Raw genomic sequence first — 15,167 nt, forward strand, 5'->3', positions numbered from 1 at the left:
ATGTTCTTCTGAAACCATTTCTAAATAAAAATACTTTAGCTCAGCTGCACGGAGGCAGCAATAAGATAAATATGTAGTTGAGAACGACTTGATGTTTCAATGTTTTTGCCAAAAATGTTTGTAATGAAGTTACCAATATTGGTTATGAATTTGGCTACTTAATTCTTAGCCACCTCCCCATCACTTTGAAATATGTAAAATATAATATCTCTTTGCAAGACGCAGCAGGAAAGCCACGTGCGAATACAAAATTATGAAAGTTGTGAACTGCAAAAATTTTGCAAAATACCTACAACTCTTCGAAAATTCCAACATGGCTAAGAAAATGTAAAAAACGTTAGCAGAAAGTCAAGAAATGGTGCCTGGTCATTTCGATATTTTGCCTATGGGCGACGAAATCAAGATTTTGGTATTTGAAAACGCGAGAGCACTAACTGACTTAACTGTCAGTGTTCGGCAGTTGAAACTCCAATGTAAAAGCCTGTCATTTGTGGTAGCTATATACATAGACTTATGGTCGCTTCTTATCACTTTAAATCTATAAATATTGTAAGCACAAACGCTTGCCTGTTGGTCGATCTTTTGATCGGTGTTCTTTTCTACAATGTTAAAGTTTAGACTGAGAACTTTACTATTGCTTCCGAGTGATGTTCTACATCTTCATCTTAGAGGATACCCTTTAATTCCGCTGAATGCGTATTTTAGCCTAAACAAAATATTCACCCAATTCACTTACTCAAGCTAAGTATATATATCGCTAAGTTCTGAGGGATATTTTAGTTTTAGAACATAACGCGACGTGATCCCGAAAGAGCTCGTTTTCGATTCAACCTAGAAACTTAACAAGACCAGTTACTTTTTGCTCTATGCGAATTTCAAATATTATTTTCAAAGCATCGGTTTTAAGCCAAATGATGGCAAACAAGGAGCTGAAGGCAATAATTTAATCTGCTTGCGAATAATACATAGAACAGTTGCTTAGGCGCAAACCCTTGCGAGTCCTTTGCGACAAGGTGAAAATATAAGCTTTTATATCTTAAACACTTCCGATAATTTTTACATGAAATGTTTAGGTTGTGTAAAAAAAAAAAAAAAAAAAAATTAATATCTTTTCTGTAATTTAACTGAGGTTCGTTGGTTTTTCATCTTTAATTTGAAAAATTTTCAAAGAAGTTTCATTCTTATATTTACGTTACGTGGTAGATAACCAAGTTGCACTTCACGACGAATGCGGTTTTCTTTCTCGGTAGAAAGAATTTTTTTAATATTCATCATAAAATGTGCAGCACTTTCCCATTAACCGAGATTAAGACAAATCGTATGAAATTGTTCCCGTTTTTTTTTTTTTCTCTTTTTTTTTCCTTTTTTTGCAACATTGTTTTTACTACCATAAAAAGTGGCTTAAAATCTCTTAAGAGCCTCATACAACTGAAAACTGCACACATTTTAATTTGAAAATTTTTACGCATGAAAATTAAGCAAAAAAAAAAAAACGAAGCCAAAAAAAGCAAAGCTTTGCTTACTCGTACATATATTTTATATATATATGTACTTATGAAACCATAAGTAAACTAAGAAATGTTTTTCAGCCCAACTACAGTACTAATCAGAAAAATAAACCAGGAAAGCAGACAGACAATTATGAATACTCGCACACACGCACATACGCATATGTAAGTTTGTAAATGATCATAGGCTGGCATATTTGGTACAATAAAAGAAAAAAAGAAAAAAAAAGAAGAAGACGAAAAACGCAAAAAACATTAAAAAAAAAAAATTTTTTTTATTTATATTTGCTATAGTGCAACTCAACCAGGCACACATGACAGGCAGCAGTGTGGCTGTTGCCGTTGATTGTTTCTTTTGTTTGTTCTGTTTGGCTTGGTGTACTATACGCAGTATTCCCTTCTCTTGTTCGTTGCTGGTTATGGTAGCAAACATAAACAATTTTCTTGTTATTATTTTTGCTTTATTTTTCATTTTTTTATTTTTTTTATTTTTTTTATGCTGAATTAAAATGTTGAAAACTATAGAATAAAATAACAAACAATAGTGCACACAATGCCAAAAGTATTGCATATGTGTGCTTGTGTACGTATAAGAACAAATTACAATTGAGGATTGAAAAAGTTTTATACGACAAACGCACGTACAAACACATACATACATACGTAGTGCTATTAGTGCTATACGTTATACAACAATATATTGTTCTGCTATGCCAGCCGTTTTAAATATTGTACAACATATACTTTACTGCACATTCTATAAATATATATGTATCTATATATATATATATATATATATATATATATATAAGAAAGTTTTTTCATTCCTTTTCATGGTGAAATCCTATATTTTTCTTTCCAAAGACATAATACACATCCATGTATATATATCTATACATATATATATGTACATACATATGTATATGTATGTATGCGCGCATGTAGATAGGAATAAACGAATATATTTCACATAAAATTTGATGTGTGTTTTGTTTGCTCTTGTTATTGCTGTTGCTGTTGTTATTCCTGTTGTGTGATAAAGAAAAGGAAATCCTTTTTTAAATCACATTACTTCAAAAACGAAGAAGAATTTCAAATAACATTACTGCTGGTGTTCTAAGTACCGGCTGCGTTTTTATATCCTCGTATCTAACTACTTGAACGTCTCTATTTCTTTGTGCTTGTTGTTGTTGTTGTTGTTGTTCATTGCTGTTACTAAGGATATTGTATTTGTACTTACGAGTTACGACAAATGATATAACCAGTACGGTAAGCTTTTAATCAACAACGAAGTACATATGGTTTGACCTGAATCTGTTGGTATCCGTCATCTACCTGTAGTATCATTGCTTAAGACATTCGAAAATTTTCAAAACGTTAGCTTCACGGATTTTTAAAGTACGTATTGTTGTTCTTAAATTGTAAGAATTGTTCTCATTAGTAAGAATCATTAAAAATTCAATTTATTAAAGGTGCGCCCGCTAACTGTTAGATTATAGCTATGTTCAGTCATTTCATTCATTATAATAGATGTCGTTTAGTCGAAATCTTTATCGATTTGGATGAAAGATTTTCAGCGAAGCGATAATAATCTGCAGAAGCCTAAAGCACAGAAACGCTTGTCATCGCTATTAAAATTTTAAGAAAGTTCCATGTACCTTTTTTACCTATTTTCATTCAAATTATCTAAGACTAGGAAATGCTGACATCTTGAAAGTGTGTTCATTACATAACGTTAACATAATACTTAAGTCTATTTTTTTCTATTTCTTAAATACAGCCAAGGTATAATCTTGTTTTCTGGTCATCACCTTATTCATCTTATTTGAGCCTAAAAATTTATTTCCTTTGCAGCATCAAGAAAGAAGGTTCGTAGACGCCATAATATATGAATATATACACATATGTTCTTGATTAGTATCACTTTTCGAACCTGTCTTCACGGCCATTGCCCGCCTGCATATTTCTAGGTCTATCTGTCTGATCGTCTCTCCCCCTAATTGCTTGCCCATCCATATATCTACCCATTTTTGGCCACCTCTCCGCCGGTCTATTCGTCAGCCATCTTATCTGTGTTTTCTGTCCTAAAGCTTAAGATATCGGGCAAAAATATTAAATGTTTTTGTATGCACGTTGGCGTTTGAAACTGGAGCAATCGGTGAAAATGCATACCGACAATAAAACATAAACTGACAATACCTCTGCTCAGTGCTTATAAGCTGCAATAGACAGACGATGAAATTGTTTACGTGTATTCAACAAAAGTGCAAAAAACAATCATGTGCACCTAATGTTATAGGGTATCGAATGTAGTTATTTCGTTGTATTCCTTTTTTGAAAATGAAGGTAGTGGGTATAAGCGATGCGGTCAACGCTTACTACATGATTTTTTTGCTTTGTTTAAATAAAATTAAGTATGCTTTTCGCTTATAAACGGATCCTCCTATTTCAAAATTTTAAAAGTTAAAAAGAGATATGTACTCTTATCACCATACAATCTCATAAAAAATTACAAACTGGATAACTATCTGGATTATTTAGAATTGTTTAATGATATCTAGATAGATTTCGACTAAAGCGTTTGACTCGAAATTTTGTAATACAATTAAATTTTTCTGATTTAGATAATGATTATAATTAAATTTGTTAAATGGTATGCAAACAGGCGTCGTACCGAAGATGGGGAAAAGGTCAAAAATGCAAAGCGCATTATAGATGAAACACTGACAAAAGTAAAATTAAAAAAAAAAAAAACAATCGCAATATCATGCCTTATTTTGCCTTCTATGCATATAAGCGATATCATGAAATTCAACTTTTTACGGATGGTGCATTGCTAATATCAAGTGAAGCCGACCACAATGTTTTGGATATGCTACGAAGTAAAATGACACATAAATCAGAGATCAATGTACATATATATATATATATATATATGCAATCATAGTGGAGCTAAGGAAGGTAATATCTAGAAACATGCCAGAAAGGAGGACGACCATTACGAATAGAACAGAAATTTATAAGTAAAGAAAGCTGCATAAAATATCTTCGTAATCAAGTCGATAATGAATCGAAATTTGAAAAAAAAAGCAAAAGAACGGGAAGTTATATTCGGTCATGACCGAATACCCTTCTATACCCATCGTCGATATCCGAAAATAGACATAACATGTAAAAGAACTAACTATTCAAGCTCAATAATATGGCGCGTGCGCGGCTGACTTTTGCCATTTTCAAAACAAAACTTCTCGGCGAATAGGCAAACGGGCGTTAGAGGCGTATCATGGGAAATGTTTAAGGATAGACGCGTATTTTTGTACGGGTGGTAGAGCGTCGCCGTGGAATATCCGTGCAAACTTTTGTAAATATATCTGCGTAGTTTATGAATAATGAGCAAAAAATCAGATTTTTGTTCATTTCAAAAAACAGAGGTGTGCTCAGTTTACGTGGTGTTGTGGGCGTGTCCTTTGAGCGATCTGACTCATTTTTGGTATCAATCTGCGCGCAAGAACTTCCAACCTTTCTGCCAAATTTGAAGTCGATAGCTTTATTTTCGCGACGAGGAGCGTCCCAACACAAAAAGCCACTCAGCCACGCTGACGGATAAACGTGGCTCAATCAATTCTGAATTTCACGCTGATCAAGAATATCTATACTCCATGTACATATTTCGCGTTTACAACATTACGCACACAGACAGACCGACAGGCTTAAATCGATTTAGAATCTAGTGATTTAGATCAAGTGTATATATACTTTGTGGAGCATCGAAAACTTCCTTCTACCTGTTGTAAACGATTAGACAACATAAATATACCTTCCATCCTTCGGTGATGGATATGAAAAATTGTTTTAATGAGTAACACGTGTGAACTTCTTAAAGAGATCGCTTATATCATACACATTTTATATATCGCCCTACATTATTTTATAGTATATGATGTCCTATCAATAAATAAGTAAACTTCAAAAATTGCAAAGTAGAGCAATGAGATTCATACTAGCAACACATTCTCATACACACATGTGGCTGACTTATGAAATGAATTAAATATTTTAAGTATCAAGCAATTACCATTCTATCACTTTACAGTATTTCTTTGTAAAATTAAGCACGAGATATTATTGAAGTATTTAAGTGAGAATATTAAATGTATAAGAAATTTACGCATTTTAATTATAGGACCAGATGAACAAAAAATATTCCATAAATGTTTAAAAAAATTTAATGAATTACTAAATTCTACCTCCTAAACATATCTAAGACATGACTGGTAGAAGAGATACTGTAGAAAAACAATGTGTAATGTATATTAACAGTAATATTTTTATCATAAGAACAAAACGGAATAAAAAAATCATTTTCATTCTTACATGGAACAAATACTAGGCGATTAAAAGTAAGTAGTAAGATTAAGTTTCTTCGATCATTGCTGTGCGTTGCATTACGAGTTCTTTTTGTCATGCTCTTTAAGTGAATTAATTAAGAAGATCCTAAGACCTTTTGATGATAGTCTTTATATATTAAATATCGAACCTTTTTATTGATAATGGAAATTGTATTCATGCAAGTGAGAAGAAGGAAGAAAACCCCAGAGATTGAAGGCTAAGCTTTAATGATATCACTTAATCGTGATAAACAATTTCAAGTTTGACGTGGGACTTTAAACAGGGAACATACGTGTCAAGATTCCATTTGAAGTTTTGTAACCTTCAGAACTCCACGGGAGATGGATGTGGTTAAGTCGAAATATGAACACGCATACATTTATAACTATTTTATAAACAATCGTAGTTCTAGTGCGATCGGAACTATTTTCGGTCAGCATTCATCCTTGGGCGAAAACATATTGGTGTATCATGTTTCATCAAAATACCTCAAAAATTGGGTCTTGCAGGTTGAAAAAAAGTAATCAAAGGAATTAGACGGACAGACAAACTTATTGGTATTATAAAACTTGGGAATTTCCTGTGTCCTTCTAAGCATACAAACTTAATACAGCCCTGTATCAGAAGTGGTTTCATAATCCCAAGGTCATGACAAAGTTTTGGAAGTGGATATGCCGAAAAATTCCTTATTGAATGAATGAACATAAATCGTAATAACAGCAACAGTTTCTCTTACTTATTCCCTCAACGTTGCCGGTTGATATATGCTCTCTACGGTTATAGCAACAGTTCCAGCATGTCTCCTCTGGTAGAGAAAATCAAATTTCCTTAATACATCTTCAATGACAAGTTTATGCTGAACCTTTTCTTCCATACGATTCCACAAATATTTGGTCACTCCAAAATTTTCACATTTTCGGTTGCAATACCCGCCGACGAGATATTTATATAAAGGTAATCTTTAATATCTTTTATATGTCGAAACTTGAGGTCACTTGTCTAGTGCAGACGTCTTTGTTAGCGGATCTCCTACTCAAGTTATAATTATTCCCGTTGAGTTTGATATTAATATCAGATGTGGATGTTAAATCCATTGAACTAAGTCTTTGCGATGCACACATTGTCAATCGTACAATCGGTTTAAGCCTGAAATTTTTTCAAAAAGCCCATAGTTAGCATCATAGGCTTTAGTTGATCGCTTAATTATAAGCAGATATATTTTTGAAATCTTTTCTCTTTTTTTATTTTACTTTTGTCAAAAATGTCAAAAAAAAAAAAAAGAAAAAGAGCATTTGCTAGCATTTGCTCACTACTGTATACCATATTACAATATTATCCGCTAGACTGGCCGAATAGGCAAAGGATCTCGACTCAAGAGTTTTTAATGAATGCTTTAAGAATCTATTTCTCTGACTAAATTGATTGATGTTCTCAAATGCATATTAAGTACTATCCTAAATATACTCCCTATGGTAAGCATATAATGTTTGCAAGTGAACATTTAAAGCCTGCTTTATTGCCTTAGGAATTTGTTTCTTCATAAAACTAGATTAAATAATCCGACAGGATTATGATAGAAATACAAATTTTTGTCGATTTCCTGACTCGAATTCCATATGGCACGGGACGTTAATGTAAATAAGGGTGAAATGTAATATTATCAATACTTTCTCTAATTCCAATATTTGTCGCTAAAGCGTGCGATAAAAATGCCATTAATATCTTAATACTTCTCGCAATCCTAAAATAAATTGGTTCTCGTTAATAGAGGGATGGAAATAAGTTTACTTTAAGACTAAACCGTTAATAACTTTCACTCGTATTATACCAGAATTTTACTTTTTATTTGCTTATATAAAGCTGTGACCCATTGCTAACATATGAGGTGAAGCAATGATTGCTTTAGTTGTCTTAATGGCTGTTTTAGTAATTCTTTCATCGCATCACTCAGAGTTGAAAGCAACCGTTTTTAAACCCAACAAAGAAAATTTATCAGTTAGGTCAATGTAGGGAATTGCCTTCGGGACCTCATAAAGTACGTTTAGTCTTCACCAGTCTGAATAGAAGAATCAATTTAGTCATCCGCTGATGTTACGATAACGATCGCAAACGTCTGGTTAGTTGCCAAAAACTTCAAATCAAATTCGAAAATCGAACCTGAATTCATATATAATATATATGATACAGTGACCAATCGTTCAGAGGATCTTTCGAAAAGACGGTGAGGGTTAGACAAAAAATAGGGAGAGAGGGGGACATATAATGAATTGACGCAGCCTGCGACTTGTTACATAAATAATTGAAAATTTCTCAATTCTTCAACGGATCTTAAATGCTTTCTTATTAAACTTTTTGTGTCAAGATAGATAAAGAACGAATTGGGACTAAGAATGGCGAGCTGTCAACAAAAAGAATCATATAAAAATAAAACCGGTTTTTTTAATATGTAGAACTATTTGCAAAACATTGTCGAACTTGTAACAATGATAAAGGCAAAGGCGAGCCGAGGCCCACCATAAAATACCCAACGACTTTTTAAAATGAGGTGTTATGTGGGAAGTCATTGGAAACAAAATCCCATCCGAACCATTTTCGACAGCTTCCGTCCAAAGCAGGTCAGCGCACCAAATCTCATTAAAATATCTTTAAAATTTCGGCCTCTATTTGTCAGACGGATAGGCAAGTTTAGACCGGATCGATTTAAAAAGTGGTTCTAAATGGATGGCTATAGTAAAGTACGGATCTATCTCGAGTCCTTTTGGATGTTGCATACATTGGCACAAACTTATGCCCTTGTACCGCAAGTGATGCGGACGTAGCGTAATTATGCGATAAAGAACGGGATACAAGCGGTAGCAACTGCTTGGACGTTTTAATGGCAGTTTATCAGGGACAACGCGCTTGCCGGAGACACTCACAAATTAATGTTTGTCTCTTTTATTCCCCAAGAAAAAAGAGAATGGTCTGGGTATCTTTCCGGCCGAAAAAATAACATTTGACCTCTCCCCCGGCACTCTTTCCTCTAGCTTGAAACTTTATGGATCTATCTGGTAAATGGATTTTGTTTAAAATACGTCATCAAAATAAACACCGTCTAAGAAATAGTGACATATATCAGAATATTCCCCGCAAGTCAATAATAAATAAATTCCCTTTCAAATATATTTTTTATATAAAAGCGTAAGCATATATTCTTTCAAGTTAATCTCAAGATGGACAAATATGTCCAGAATATTCTTAACCCATCTGTATGTTCATAAAGCCATCATTGCTATTACTTTTGATGAGTTGAGAGACCAATCAATTATTGCCCAGTTAACCGCCGCAACCAGAATATAACGCTGATTGAAATGAATATTATATAATAATAAAAAAATTCCTGTACGTATACGTAAAAAACAACAATAATAAATCAAAAGGGAATCAAAAATAAATCACAAATAAGCTGTAAGCGTCAAAATATATATTATTTGTATATGTGCATGTGTGTGTGTGTGTGTGTGTGTGTGTGTGTGTGTGTGTGTGTGTATGGGAATATACATAAATACACATGTGCGTTATAATGATATGTGTATGTGCATGCTTTATATATGCATTACATAATATGAAATACCAGCAAAATTACATAACGTGGTAAAAACAAAGCCAACAAAATGATGAGAAAAAATAAAATAAATATAAAAGCAAATAAGAGAAAAAAATATGTGAAAACTCGGGTAAATAAATCAATTGTACACATAGTAGTTGCACACAGATAGATACTCGTACAAAGGCACACGCATACCCACACGCACATAGTACCGCATTTAAAACCATTGTTATGGTGATATTGCACATTCGTATGCGTGTATTCGTATGCGTGTATTCGTAAGCCCTGCGGATAGGCGAAGGCAAAACGCTAGAGATCGAAAAAGAATATCGAGAGTATAATGTGGCTTTTGCGTAAATATTTTATTTACATGCCAATGGCATTCTAGGGCAGCTTTAAACAGATAAACATATGCACTCATACGCACTAACCCATAGGAACGCGCGCGCACACATGCACAGCATGAAAACTTGTTAAACTTTTACTTATTCAGAGAAAATTTATAAAAATTCTTAATACTAAACTCAACAATAAAATTTATTTTATAATGATATAGTTTTTTATAAATAAAACATCAACTTGTACACACAACTAAACATTAGCATTACATACACATCAAGAAGACAAGTAGTTCACTATGATGCTATAATGGCCATACGATGCCAAAGAAATTTAAAGAATATTTTTGAACTTGCAATAAAAAAGGAGAAGCACTAGCAGAAAAAAAAAAACAAAACAAAGTACAAGAAAAATATTTTTGATAGAAAGCAGGGCAGGGAAAGGAAGAGGAAAAGAAAAAGGAAGTAAACCTCATAGTTTGTTTAAAACTTTAAAAAAAAAGATTGCCTGCACACGAACACACGTACGCATACATTCGCTTACATATGCTTAGACCTTAGACGAAGGATGAACACATTTCAAATTCCATGTGAACGACATTTTTGCAATTTTGCCTATTTTATGTTGAAACTACGTGTGCGGCATACTTAAACTTCTTTCTTCTATGCACTTTCTTTACTTTTCTTCGCTCTCTTTCTCTTGTACACTCTATCCATTTTATCTTGAATTTCTTGTCAATTTCTCTTTCTCGTCCTTTTTTCTAAAAATTTGCTTTTCCTTTATTTTTCTCCTTATTGTTATTGCGTTTTTAAAGTTGATTGTTGTAATGCTGCGCATGTGTTTGTTTACTGCGGTACGAAAACCTTAGTAGAAAAAATGAACTTAAACAAAATCTAAATTAAAACCAAGGATAAAACTGCATTCACTATTGTAAAAAATTGTTTGGCTGTCTGTGGCTACATATGGCTTTTTTATAAAACTACATATGTAACCTCAAATAAATAAATGCAAGCGGGAAAAAACTTTTCACAATTAAATGAAACCAAGGCTACCGAAGAAGCCAGCTGCAGTTTATTTACTTTATCTTTTTCTTAATGAAATTTTTTTATAGGTAACGGCCTGAAATGCATGTTGAAGACTTTTAAAATAGATTATCGAAATTGTTAATGTCCGTCTATAGGCACAAACAATGGTGCAACTGTCAAACGCTCAAAAACTAAAATGGGAATCCAAAATTTAGCATATACGTAAGCAAGTTATGCCTACAAGTAAAAAAACTCATTCTTAAAATTGCTAAAGAAACGAATGAAACCTACAAGCGCAGATTTTTAAAATATTCTCAGCAACGATGTGGATCCTTTAACAGTTGCAATCGCAAATTTCGTAGAATTGCTTGATGTAAAATTTCCTGGGTCCATGAACTTATATGTCCAAATTTAATGAAAGCCGTTATCGATGGATGGTCGTACACTTTGCTTTGTACCGCGGAAAGAACAAGTTTTTGTTCCCAGGCTTCTTCCTGTAGTTGACTATCCTGAAGGAGTTAGTTCTTACCTTTTCGTTCGGTTTTAGTCTATTCAATGCTCCCTTCTAACCATGTCGTTAGCTCATTGTTCTCATTCATATAATTTCGATTTATTGAATTCACCATTATTCGTTTTATATACACATAGCATGAAAAATTTTTATTCAACAATTTCGCATAGTTATATGTTTGCTTAGTTGCGCTTTTATTGCTTTTAACCATACGTTGCAAACATGTCAGGATGGCCGAGCGGTCTAAGGCGCCAGACTCAAGTGTAATAACTTGCCTGTGTTTGCACAGGTTTGATGTGAGCGTTCTGGTCCTCTCTGAGGGCGTGGGTTCGAATCCCACTTCTGACATCTTACTTTTTTAATTTTTTTTTTTTTTTTTATTAAGAGCACTAACCATAAATATGTCGTAAGCAAGAATCCACTATGCGATATATATACATAGAGAAAAATTTTAGTGTAGAAAAACACAACAATGTTTCGAAGGCGAATACAAGTTTTGTTTGTTTTGACTTACTGGCCGAACTGAACTGGAAAACCAAATTAAATAAATAGTTGTCTTTTTTTAGCTCTTGCATTCTTTTATATTATTTTAGCTGATTTCACTATCTTTTTACATTCAGCCCAATCATTCTTCTATTATATAAATTCATTTCGTACTTTCTTAACTTTGTACTTTTCTCCAATCGAAGATTGTATTTCTTCCACATATAATGTTAAAACATGTGTTCTTCAGGCTTTTAACCAGAGCCCAACGATGTTAGGGCGCAATCGTTTACCCAGCTAGAATTAGAGATGGATGAACAATGCTATCGCAAGAATTGATGATCGAACTAGGCATACATCGACTATTTCCGTCGACATATTTTCTTATCTATGATCAGCATTGCCTATAGGTTAAATTCTAATTTATTTTGTAAACGTTCTGGTTAGAATGTACGGTCTTTCGGGTGACAATTTGATCTCACTTATAGCCCGTCTGTCCATCTGATAATTGTCCATGTATTTTTGTTTTCGAGCTACAAATCGCAGTTTTTAAAGTATTTTGATGAAATTTGATACACTGACGTGTTTTGTCCCAAGAAAGACCGCTGTTAAAAATGATTTGGACCAGTGCACTTTTCTGGCCACTCCCCATATAACGTCCCATTTGAAAAAGTCGTTGTATGGAAAAAATTGAAATTTTCAGAATTTCTCGACAAAGGCGGCTAAGTAATAGTATTTCGGCATTCTGAATTGGTGAGAAAGCTTTGACCGGAAGTTTTGATCACTCAAGTGTATTTTTCGGTCCTACCCTGTGCAAATGTTTTTAGAAAAATTTTTGTTTTTTAGGGCAGAAAAGTTTAATTTTCAATATGTTGTGATAAGATCCATAAGAGTAGTTTCGTACGCAATTTTTGAACCTTTTGAGCACAACTATTCTTAGGAGAAGTCAACCTTTATTTGAAGTGTTCTAATTTTTATATACTCTCCAGTAACCGTAAGTACATATAAAAAAAAAGAGCACAATTTTTGTATTCTATGGCAAAAATAAAAACTATGCTAGAGAATGCAGTTAAGGAATCTAAAAGTCGGCCTAGCACGACTATAAAGTTTTCGCTTGTTATACGTGAGGCTAAATAAAGAATATTAAAAGGTTTCGCTTCAAGGCATATGCACCTCAATTGAGTGTGCATACGTGCCTCAAATAGCGTGTATCTAAAACTAATCTGAAGATAAATATATCCTTTTTGCTTTTTAGCGTAACTTTAAGAGGTTTTGAACTTTGATTTAAAACGTCATAACAATTGACCTGTAAAACTTTGCCTCATTCTTCTATTCTTTACTTTCGGAATTTTTCTTTGAATTAAAAAAAAATGACACAAAATATCTAAAATAAAAGAAGAAGAATTATTTGCATAATTTTATTAAATTTTTTCTTAGATTAATTTTGTCCTTTTTTAATGAGTGGCTTTTGAGATTAAGCAAAACTTTTTATATCACAAATATATATGACCTAATTAGAGTGAATGCTGAATCTGAGTATAAGGCATAACGGCGATGGTGCGGTAAACACTTCGCACTATTTTTATCACAGTATAACGTAGATAAAATGGAATGCTTTAAAGTTATCTCAAATGCAAAATACTAGAGAAGAGAAGTCTCTAAAGAGTGCTATAATGAGATGTTTATTACATCATCGTGAAAGTGTAAGATGTTGGCATGAATGCGCATCCGAATTTATTTAAACAATGCTTATACCGCTTATGGCAGCGTATATTAAGTCTTTGCACGTATATGTAAAAATCAGAAAGTCAGAAGGAAGAAGCATTTTCTGCACCTATTCAGTCTTCTCTCTCCGGCCGCCTGTCAGTGTCGCAAATTTTGCTGTTGAAAATAGATCGGGTCGGATTAGTTTGACAAGACCCCCATACATGAAGTCTCGTTTCGAAGAAATTCGTTTCATGAAATATATTTTTAATTTTGAATATTTTTTGATAAGCGTCGGTAAAAAATAGTATTTTAACACACGATTCTTTTCTTGAAATCCGCACGCATATAAGCAATCTGTAAAAAAAAGGAGCTATTATATGACAAAAAGATTGGACTTTAAGAATTTTTATACTCTGAGTACGGGGTATATTAAGTTAGTGGCGATATACGTGACACACAAAAGGGCTTAAGATAGACCCACCTTTTATTATACCGACTGATTCAGAATCATTTTCCTAATCGATCTAAGCCTGTCTGTTCGCCTGTTCGTTTGCTCGTCTTATGTCTGTCCATGCAAACTTGTGTTCAACCTAAAGATCGCAATTTTTTAAATATTTTGATTATATTTGGTCCACAGGCGCACTTTCGTCCGAAGACGAACGCTAATGAAAATAGCAGGGATCGGTCTATTTTTTCGACCACTGCCAAGACTACGCCCTCTTCTGAAAAGTCCTTATATGGCAAAACTGACTAAGCATTAGTATTTCGGCATTCTAAACTTTGGACCGCCTGCGGAAAATTTCTAGAACAACCTCTCATATAAACGTTCCTACGAAAATTAAAGCTTTAGATGATCAAAACTTCTAACTTTCACTATTTCAAGGTAAAAGTTGGTTCATGAAATTGACAAACCTTACCGAATTTGGACTAAGTAGTTCTATTTTTGAAGTTTTATATTACAAAAAGGACTAATTTACAATATTTCAAGACAAAAAGCTCATAAATTGACAAAGAAATCTATCGTATCGAATTTGGACCACGTAGGTCTATTTTTTGGATACCATCGCATATAAAGATTTCCATGAAACTTAATCCCTTATATGCCAAAAAAAAAACATATTTGCTAATTGTTTTGTGATGAAAATCTGCTTATGACAGTAATTAAATAAAAAAATGATTTCCATTGGAAAAAACTTTAACTTTTGTGGAAAAGTTTTGCTTTTATTTACTACGAGGTTATATGCTAATGCGGATGGTATTTATTTATTTATTTATTTATTTATTTTATTCCACTTATACTAGAAACTCAACTAAACAAATAGCAGTCGAGTTCAATAGGCTCTTAATGCAAAACTAATATTAATTAACAATAAAATTGAGTATAAGCATAATAAAACAAATAAGAAGAAAAAAAAAAAGAAAAAGAAAAAAGAAAAAAAAGCATGTACACTATCAGCATAGGAGCACACTTACAACCGGTACAGGATCAAATTGCAAATGAACCCCTAAGCCATCGCAAACATGCATAAGCCTGGCAACCGATAATAAATTGACAATAATTCACTTTCGAAACGTAACGACTTTTTAAGGATAAAAGCTAGTTTAAATACGACATA

General features: G+C 33.1%; 1 protein-coding gene and 1 non-coding gene across 2 annotated transcripts in view; one reads left to right on the plus strand and one right to left on the minus strand.

Annotated features, from left to right (window-relative positions):
* LOC119642733 (protein tincar) overlaps positions 1–15,167 on the minus strand; it is a 240,533-nt gene that overhangs the window by 107,633 nt on the left and 117,733 nt on the right. The gene's annotated exons all lie outside the window — the stretch shown is intronic.
* Trnal-caa lies at positions 11,586–11,709 on the plus strand. The gene is made up of 2 exons: positions 11,586–11,623; positions 11,665–11,709. It is a non-coding gene; the product is annotated as a tRNA-Leu (tRNA).

The sequence above is a fragment of the Glossina fuscipes genome, unplaced genomic scaffold (genome assembly GCF_014805625.2).
Source record: "Glossina fuscipes isolate IAEA_lab_2018 unplaced genomic scaffold, Yale_Gfus_2 257, whole genome shotgun sequence".
In the NCBI taxonomy this organism is placed as follows: Eukaryota; Metazoa; Arthropoda; class Insecta; order Diptera; family Glossinidae; genus Glossina; species Glossina fuscipes.